Genomic DNA, 8,383 nt, shown 5'->3' with positions numbered 1-8,383 from the left:
ACTTTGGCTATCTCCCACCACTCCAACACCCCTCCGCACATAGGTCGGAGACCCTCAAGCCCTCGAAAAAAAACAGAGAAATTGTTGACAAAAACTCGCTCCTCCAGGATATCCCGGTCGAGCTTCCAGTACCCCCTACCAAAAAGACTGACGGGCGCTTTGACCCTAAAGAGGACCCCGTCGTGATCCGAGAAAAACACAGGCAGCAAACGCCCAGACAAAAGCCCCAGGGATTTAGGTAGAAAGACGTAGTCCAGCCTCCGCACGACCCCCCGGGAATTACGCCACGTGGGGCCCGCCAACGCCGGAGCAGTGTTAAGGCCGCCATCCACCAGACCATGACTTGCCATAAGTCCGGTGATGGCCCCTACGCTACCATCTGCTACCCCTCCTAAATCTACATTAAAATCCCCTCCCACTACCAAAACCCTGTTTGTGGCACACAGCGGTGCCAGAGAGAAGGGAGATGGTGGAGCTTCTGGCACCGCTGTGTGCCACAAACAGGGTTTTGGTAGTGGGAGGGGATTTTAATGTAGATCTCCCTTCTCTCTGGCACCGTCTGTGGCCCGTATACCCCTATAACCCTTAGCCTAAAATCCCCTAATACTATATCTGCCCCCAAAACCCTCCCCTGCATTGCTACGTGTGTTCCCTCTACCTTCACCTCCCTTGTGCCAAACAAAATCCCAACCCCTGCTGAGTGGACTCCCCCCACACTCCACACTGACTTCCCTTTATCCAACTCTTTTTTGAAACGCTCCACATCCCCCCCATCTCTCAAATGCACCTCCTGCAAAAAACAAAAAGTAAACCCTATGTTGGATAAACAACTAAAAACTGCCCTTCTTTTTATCGGGTCCCTCAGACCTCGAACATTCATTGTCATTATTTTGATGTTCGCCATTTACCCTAAATAAAGGAGAAACCGAAAACCTCTATGCAGAAAACCAACACTTACACTGCCCCGTTAGTACAGGTTGACCTCCGACAGGGATCCTACTCCGGCAGCTTCGGAGGCTCCCCCAACTCTCCCACTCCCCGCATCCCCACCCTGACAACCCCAAACTGCTGGGGAAGGGGGGGGGATAGGGGGTCCCGGCGTCCCAGAAATAGCCTGAGACACCCCATCCCCTGCTGACATAAACATTGTATCTGAAGACTGCATCCCCTCCCTGGTGAGCAACGGGAGAGCTGATTCCAGTGCTAACAGTGGGTCCCCCTTTACGTCACCGATCATCCCCCCGCACACTTGTACACCCTCGTACGAAAAATCTTGATCCTCACTCTCCGATGTCTTTCCCCCACTCCCCTCTCTTCCCGGGGACCCCAGGCCAAGGGGAAGAGGACGGGGGTGTGGGGTCCCGGAGACCCAGACATGTCCTGAGACACCCCTTCCGCAGGCTTCCCCAGCACATTTGTCTCCAGCTCTACCTCCATCTGGATGAGTGAGATGGATGATTCTGTCAACGCCGGGGGAACCACCTCAGTGACACTTTCTTCCATCCCGCTCTGACCCTCTCCCAGCTCAGCCGAGCTCCTCTTCTTCTTCCTCCGCCGTGTTTCCCCTAAGTCAGAAAGCACCCCTTCTTCCTCCCGGGTCTTCTGTGCTGTGGAGGCTACCCTCTTTTGTCCTGGGGTTGCCGGTAAGGGCAATATGGACCCCCATTCCTCGTTCCTTGTTTGCGTGCCATCGAGCTCATCCTCCATCTTTTTTACCACCCCCGAAATGACCCCTAACCCTCCCTCTATGGAAACTGTGTCAAAAGACGAGCCCATCTCACCTGTCGCTCCCCCCTCCTCTACTTGTAGCTTGCTTTTGGGTGATGTACCCTCTTCCATCTGTGTCTCCGGGACCACCCCCAAACCCACGGAGGTCCCCTCTCCCACATCGGGCTGGCCCCTGCCTTGTGTCGCTGGCAAAGACACGGGTTGCTCCTCTTTTTCTCCCCTTGCCCTCCTCCTTGCTTCCTCATCTCGACTGTGGCCTAGGCCACCTTCACCTGCCCTTCCCTTCTCCTCCTCCATGCCTTTTCCTCCCTTCATCCTTCCCCCGGTTGCTGCTGCCGCGTACGAGTCTTGCCTCCTCGGGCACTCCCTGTACAGGTGTTGTCTGCTACCACACCCATGGCACTCTTTTGGCGCTGTGCAATCCTTGCCCTTGTGTTCCACCGATTGGCAAAACCGGCACTTCTGTGCATTACATGCAGCTGTTACGTGCCCATATTCTCTGCATTTTCTGCAGTACGGAGGTTGTCGGGTGTAAAACAGTATTCCTCTATCCGAACCCAGCGAGAAACTTGCCGGGGGATGGAGAAACCCATCAAACCCTCCCTGATCCGGCCTAAGGAGCACCTGGATTTGACGTCGGCCGGTCCAAAACCCCAGGGAATCCTTTACATACAGTGGGGAGAACAAGTATTTGATACACTGCCGATTTTGCAGGTTTTCCTACTTACAAAGCATGTAGAGGTCTGTCATTTTTATCATAGGTACACTTCAACTGTGAGAGACGGAATCTAAAACAAAAATCCAGAAAATCACATTGTATGATTTTTAAGTAATTAATTTGCATTTTATTGCATGACATAAGTATTTGATCACCTACCAACCAGTAAGAATTCCGGTTCTCACAGACCTGTTAGTTTTTCTTTAAGAAGCCCTCCTGTTCTCCACTCATTACCTGTATTAACTGCACCTGTTTGAACTCGTTACCTGTATAAAAGACACCTGTCCACACACTCAATCAAACAGACTCCAACCTCTCCACAATGGCCAAGACCAGAGAGCTGTGTAAGGACATCAGGGATAAATTGTAGACCTGTACAAGGCTGGGATGGGCTACAGGACAATAGCCAAGCAGCTTGGTGAGAAGGCAACAACTGTTGGCACAATTATTCGAAAATGGAAGAAGTTCAAGATGACGGTCAATCACCCTCGGTCTGGGGCTCCATGCAAGATCTCACCTCGTGGGGCATCAATGATCATGAGGAATGTGAGGGATCAGCCCAGAACTACACGGCAGGACCTGGTCAATGACCTGAAGAGAGCTGGGACCACAGTCTCAAAGAAAACCATTAGTAACACACTACGCCGTCATGGATTAAAATCCTGCAGCGCACGCAAGGTCCCCCTGCTCAAGCCAGCGCATGTCCAGGCCCGTCTGAAGTTTGCCAATGACCATCTGGATGATCCAGAGGAGGAATGGGAGAAGGTCATGTGGTCTGATGAGACAAAAATAGAGCTTTTTGCTCTAAACTCCACTCGCCGTGTTTGGAGGAATAGAAGGATGAGTACAACCCCAAGAACACCATCCCAACCGTGAAGCATGGAGGTGGAAACATCATTCTTTGGGGATGCTTTTCTGCAAAGGGGACAGGACGACTGCACCGTATTGAGGGGAGGATGGATGGGGCCATGTATCGCGAGATCTTGACCAACAACCTCCTTCCCTCAGTAAGAGCATTGAAGATGGGTCGTGGCTGGGTCTTCCAGCATGACAACGACCCGAAACACACAGCCAGGGCAACTAAGGAGTGGCTCCGTAAGAAGCATCTCAAGGTCCTGGAGTGGCCTAGCCAGTCTCCAGACCTGAACCCAATAGAAAATCTTTGGAGGGAGCCGAAAGTCCGTATTGCCCAGCGACAGCCCCGAAACCTGAAGGATCTGGAGAAGGTCTGTATGGAGGAGTGGGCCAAAATCCCTGCTGCAGTGTGTGCAAACCTGGTCAAGAACTACAGGAAACGTATGATCTCTGTAATTGCAAACTAAGGTTTCTGTACCAAATATTCAGTTCTGCTTTTCTGATGTATCAAATACTTATGTCATGCAATAAAATGCAAATGAATTACTTAAAAATCATACAATGTGATTTTCTGGATTTTTGTTTTAGATTCCTTCTCTCACAGTTGAAGTGTACCTATGATAAAAATTACAGACCTCTACATGCTTTGTAAGTAGGAAAACCTGCAAAATTGTCAGTGTATCAAATACTTGTTCTCCCCACTGTACCTTGCCCCCGATGTTACTTCGCAGAAACGACTCAGGTATTCTCTTATGGCGATATCTGCCACATGGGGGTTGTACATATGTACATTGATTACCCTGAAATTCATCTTCGCCAGGCACGTCACGTTGAATAACAACAGCGGCCTCTCCCCAGCCCCAGCCTTAGCTCGGTCCATCGTCGCATCACACATACCTTCAGTGTGGAAGGTCACGTCGTACGCCTCCTCCATCGCATTTCCCTGGAGACACATCACCTCCTGAACTCGAAGCTTCAGGGCCCCCATCAGCACTGTTCTTGCGAAGGTGTCCCTCGGCATCCGTCCCTCATTTTCCTTCCAGGCAAATCGTATCGTATTTTTAAGTCCAGTCCTAGGGACCGACCCAGCTCCACTTTTAGTGTTTGCCATCGCCTCACGGAGAAAAACCTGCAGGTTCCAAACTTTCCCAAAAAGAAAACAAAACCTGCCCTTTACGCCCTCCTACCTTCGACCCTTGACCCAGTGAGCTTTGAGGCACCGCAGTACCGAGCTTGAAACTGAGCCAAAAGGCCGAGAAGTGATAACCCACAAATGGACCCCTGCGCCCGCCGGGCACCCGGGGGTCTCGGCAGACTTTGGCGGTTTGGCAAAAGGTGGCTCCCAACCACCCACCCACCCACCCCCAAACTTTCCCTGACAGACAGACAGACAGACAGACATGCGGGTGTTTTTTTTTTTTTTTAAGTCGCCAATGCGTCTTTAAGTCACTAGCTCTTTGAGCTCAATTGCCCTTAGCGACAACTTGGAGTGGAAAAATACACCGGTCAGCACGATTGAAGTCAAACGCATGAGCAAAAAGTCTCGTCGGTGGGTGGGCATCATCATCTCTGTCAATTTCTCTTGAAACAAGATATACCGGGCTCTGCCAGAAGCAAAGCCCATCCAAAAATACTTTGAACTCATAAGTGTTCCTCTCCACGGAAGTCTTTAGTAAAAGGCGAAAGGCTTGTGCGTAATGAAGAGAAACCAGAGTCGTATGGAAGTCAGAGGTCGGGTTCCGAGACATACTCTGTGCACTACTAGGCTGGGACCTCGCGGGTGGGTGGTCGGTCGGTCACCCAACCCACTCTGCCAACTTTGTGTGGGTAAAAAGTCACAGACAGACAGACACACTCACTCACTCACTCACTATCCTGACCAACGTTTATTTATTTATTTTTTTTTAAGTAAAATGGCGGGAAACGGGGGAACCCACGAAAAGCGCTTCGCCCTACTTCCACTTTGGATGTTTTTTCTTTCCTTTTCTTCTTCTGCCAGCTGTTTACACAGCTTTGTGTATTTTCTTTCCTTGACAACGGGAGAAATGTGTTGCACCGTTCCCGGAGGTACTGCAATACCGGGTCGATGCGTGGAGCGGACGGAGCAAGCCCCATTTCCGACTCCCTGTTCGAAAAATCCATTTAATATGTAGTCCCCCGATGGGGGACGTATCAGATATTAAACTGATAAGAACAGATTTTTTTTTCTTTTGGAAAAGTTTTATTAACACATTTCCTTTAAAAACAGCTCATACATTTTTTTAACATCATTTCATACACATAAAAACGGCAATAAGGCATAAAACACAGCATTTGGACATTACATTTAAATTTGTTAAAAAGTACATGTTGTGAAAACAACCATGAATAAAAGTACTTTTCTTGTAAAAACATCAAATCTGTAAAGCCATTTAAAATGTGTACGAATGATTTAACAAAGGTAAAAAGTTTTAAGACATGAGAAACATGTTAAAAAGTCACTTTGTTAAAAAGCTGTCTTCGGTCCTTTGTACAGGTGCGGGGTGAGTCCTTATCAAACTTGCCTCATCCTGCTCCTCTGAATAAGCCACCGTCCCGTCCTTCGGGGCCCAGAGGAGATCCCTCCCCTAGGCGCTTCGCCCTAGGCGCCGCAGCGCTGTCAGGCCGTGGCCGCCGGGACCTAGGGTGTTGTGGGGGACCCCTCACTTGGGGTCGAGGCCCCCTTCCTTCTGTACCACCCCAGGGCTTCCGTGGCTATCATGGCCACTGCCTGGGGGGTGGTCTCTATGCTTTTCGCTACCAGCAGGTTGCGGGAGGACCACAGAGCGTCCTTCAGGCACGTGAGGGTGGGCCAGAGCTTGGTGAAGGCCTTCGATGGGATAGGCCTTCGGCCCACCCCGTACAGCACGAGCTGAGGCGTTAGGTCCTCCCCTGCTGGTAGACACGGAGTGATCAGGGGGCCTGCTTCCTTCCACAGGTCCCTGGCGGCTCTGCACTCACAGAGCAGGTGCCTCACCGACTCCTCTTGGCCGCAGCCTGGTCGGGGGCACGCGGATGTTCTCGCCATGCCCCGTGAGTGCATAACGGCCCTGACCGGGAGGATCTCGTGGGCGACCATCCAGGACAGGTCCCGGTGCCGATTCAGGAGAGCAGAATGGGCCACATTACGCCAAACCGTTGTGGGCTCGCCTATAGCAAGCCCGCGTACTGGACACACTGGTTCCCGATCCTGCACAAGAGAGAGAAGAGAGCGGTGTTTTGTTAAAACCGTGACTGCTTCTTTTTCCAGTTTAAAATGTCTTAAAAATTTCTGGAGCTGGGCGTAGTGAGTGGGGAGCAGGAAAGAGACTGGGGCTCGCAGATCGACTGGGATCAGCCTCAGGGTCCTGAGGTAAGATCCCAGCCAGGACCGTGCGAGGGCCTGGGTCTTGTTCTTGACCGGGGAGGTGGCAAGAGTGAGATGTAACGCTGTGTAGCGGCTGCCCAGGAACAAGTAGAGGTCAGGCAAGCCTTTCCCCCCCTTGGACCTGGGCCTCTTGACCACCTCCCTCCTCAGCCTCTCCCACTTGCTTCCCCACAGGAAGTAAAAAAGCATCCGCTCCAGGGCTAAAAGACTCCTTCGTGGGGGGATAAAAACAGAACTGATTAATAAAAGCACAGGTAAAATCACAGCTTTAATGATTAAAACCTTGCCCTCAAAAGTCAGCTGTCGTAGTCCCCAAAAACCCAGTCTCTGTCTCACTGTCCCTAAAATCCCGGTCCAATTGCCACTACCTCCTCCCTCCCTGTCAAATTTTACCCCCAATACCCTTATGTCTGTCGTTTTGACCGTCAGTGGTAGTCTGGTCAAGTCTGGGTCTGCCCATGGTCCGAAGAATTGGGCCTCGGTCTTGTCTCTGTTCAGTCTCGCCCCAGAGGCTCGTCCGTACCAGTCGGTCCTGTCCAGGGTCCTGTCGACGGATAAAAGGTCGGTGCATAAAATGTTGACGTCGTCCATGTAAAAAACGCACTTGGCGGTCATCCCCCCACTCCCCGGGATACCCACCCCACTGATCCGTTGGTCCCTTCTCAAGACCTGTGCCAGTGGTTCAATGCAGGCCACAAACAGAAGGGGAGATAATGGACAGCCCTGACGGACGCCGCAGTGTACTCCCACTGCTTTTGACAGATGCCCATTTACGAGGATTTTGCTGGTGATGTCCCCGTACAGCAGTCCCACCCAAGCTAAAAACCTGTCCGGGAAACCCATTTTTTGCAGTACCTTAAAGAGGTACTGGTGCGAGACCCGATCAAAGGCTTTTTCAAAATCTAAATTTAGGACTACAAGCCGCATGTTTCTGTCTCTCGCATAACAGATGGCATCTCGGATCAGTATGAGGCTGTCCGTGATCTTCCTTCCGGGGATGGCACAGGTTTGGTCCGGGTGGATCACCTCCCCTAAAACAGAAGACATTCTGAGTGTTAAAACCTTGGTAAAAAGTTTACAATCAAAGTTTAAAAGGGTAATCGGTCTCCAGTTCTTCAGGTCAGTCCTGTCATTTTTTTTATATAAAAGAGTCACGATCCCCACTCTAAAACTGTCAGGTAGTCTGTCCAGATGTTCAAAGTCAGTAAAAACAGTCAGAAGTTCGTCGGCTAAAACATCCCAAAAGGTCAGGTAAAACTCCAAAGGGAGGCCGTCCTCCCCCGGTGATTTACCCCTCTTAAAATGTTTCAGTCCTTGGTCGATTTCTGTCCTCGTCAGGTCTTTTATCAGGTCGTCTGTGTTGGGTAAGGTCTTGTCAATGTATGTTAAAAGGTCCCCCATCGTTTCTTCACATACTTCTTTTACCCCGAACAGTTCCCCATAAAAATCCTCGACCACTTCCTTTATTTCTTCTGTGTCTGTTTTTAAAACCCCATCCTTGTTTTTTAACCCTGTTATTGTCCTACCCTTACTAACTATTTTCTTAAAAAAGTACCTAGTGCACTTCTCCCCCTCTTCTAATTCCCTTTCTTTACTTCTTAAAATAACCCCCTTACTTTTCTGTTCTGCTAAAAATGCCATTTCCTTCTTTACTTCTTGGATTTCTTGGTTAAAATCAAGGCCCTGTTGGCATAGAT

General features: G+C 50.3%; 1 non-coding gene and 1 pseudogene across 1 annotated transcript; both read right to left on the bottom strand.

The window, feature by feature from the left end:
- Positions 1-4,901: 4,901 nt before the first annotated feature.
- LOC139531092 (U5 spliceosomal RNA) lies at positions 4,902-5,018 on the bottom strand. The gene has a single exon (XR_011666201.1). It is a non-coding gene; the product is annotated as a U5 spliceosomal RNA (small nuclear RNA).
- A 328-nt stretch (positions 5,019-5,346) lies between these two features.
- On the bottom strand, positions 5,347-5,524 carry LOC139531059 (U2 spliceosomal RNA; annotated as a pseudogene).
- Positions 5,525-8,383: the final 2,859 nt, after the last annotated feature.

This window comes from Salvelinus alpinus, chromosome 9, assembly GCF_045679555.1.
Source record: "Salvelinus alpinus chromosome 9, SLU_Salpinus.1, whole genome shotgun sequence".
Taxonomy (NCBI): Eukaryota; Metazoa; Chordata; class Actinopteri; order Salmoniformes; family Salmonidae; genus Salvelinus; species Salvelinus alpinus.
This window is presented reverse-complemented; position numbering and strand designations above follow the sequence as displayed.